The sequence below is a fragment of the Humulus lupulus genome, chromosome X (genome assembly GCF_963169125.1).
Source record: "Humulus lupulus chromosome X, drHumLupu1.1, whole genome shotgun sequence".
Taxonomy (NCBI): Eukaryota; Viridiplantae; Streptophyta; class Magnoliopsida; order Rosales; family Cannabaceae; genus Humulus; species Humulus lupulus.
Window position 1 is genome coordinate 226,530,997 of NC_084802.1, and position 1,570 is coordinate 226,532,566.

The following is a 1,570-nucleotide window of genomic DNA, read 5'->3' on the forward strand; positions in this document are numbered from 1 at the left end:
GTGCTATGTGGGAATAGAATTTGATGCCGGGGGTCTGACTGACTGGCTGGGCCTGGACCAGTTACCCCGGCGGGACTTATGAGTCTCGCCTTGCCTCTTTCCAACGTTAGCGTCGGTTGTAAGAGGGGGTAGTCGGGCCAAAACCTCTTGAATCTGCTAGTTAGCTTTCGCCAGTTGACTTCTCAATTGAGCATTTTCCATTTCTACCGCCGTGTAAAAATCTGGGTTCCGATTGGGCAGCCGGAGAGCCGAACTTCCAGTGTCATCTTGGCCTATTGGCTGCTTGCCCGGCCACTGCTGAACCTCAGGGTTTTGATCATCGAAAATGGCAGCATGATGGGCCTCCTGCCCATCACGTTGGTCCACCTCGTTACCATGTCTTGAGCGAGTGACTACCATGGTTAGATATTTGCTATAGCACCAATCTGACAGCCTCTCAATGAAAGCACCAAACTGTTGACGCGGTTCTTTGACAACAGATAATTAATAGAAGAAAGAGTGGGCTTAGTGCTAAATAATGAACCGAAATAGATGAGTGATCTCAAAGTAAGATGATGACACAAATACTTTTTTAGGTGGTTCAAAGGTTAAAATCCTTCTAGTCCACTAGCCAATATTACTACTATCTTTATGATATTCTTTACAGGGTATTTCTTTACAAAATAGAATCCAACCCCTTGCAACTCCCAGGGTCTCCATATTTATAGGGAGAGGGCACCTGGGGGTTGGCAAGGGGGGTCATCTCGTGACCCTCTTACCCATCATATCACTTCTGTGACATTCATGATTAATTCCTAAAACCTGACAATGAAGTGTGGTCTAATCAATAGGTAAGGGGGATAATGGGCCGCATGGCCCAACCCAGTCGTGGGCGCCTGAACACACACGTTTATGCTCCGTGTCCGAGAATTCAGGAATGGATCAGACACGTGATGTCTGATATATGCACGTTTACATTGCATGGTTGACTTTATAAGGGGTCAGAGGTGCCAACTCAGGCTCGCACCTCGAGCTGGATGTACTCTTCAGCTCGCAATGTCCATATGTCGGACCCGAATCAGTAATCTCATTAAGCCTTTGGTTACCTCGAGCTAAAGATGTAGGACTTGGTAACAGCAGCTCCGGGCACGTGGCATCCACGTGGCTGATATAATTATGCCCTCTCTCAGCTCGCTAATAGCCCGTGGATATTTAGGGCGTACAATAATATTATTGTTTTTTATTTATTTCAGTAATGTCGAACGGTGGCAATCCAATAACCGCTTTACTATCACTTGAAAAACTTAATGGTGATAATTTTATAAGATGGAAATCAAATCTAAATCTTATGTTAATCTGTGAGAACCACAAATTTGTCCTGACTGAGGAATGTCCTGAAGAGCCTCCTGCCACTGCCCCGAAGAATGTTCGGGACAAGTATGATGCCTGGATTCAATCCAATAATAAGGCAAAGTGTTACATGCTTGTGAGCATGAATGATGTTCTGGGAACAAAGTATGAAACCATGGAAACTGCGTTTGAGATATTTTATTCTCTGCAGGCCATGTTTGGGGAATAATCTGATCAAAGT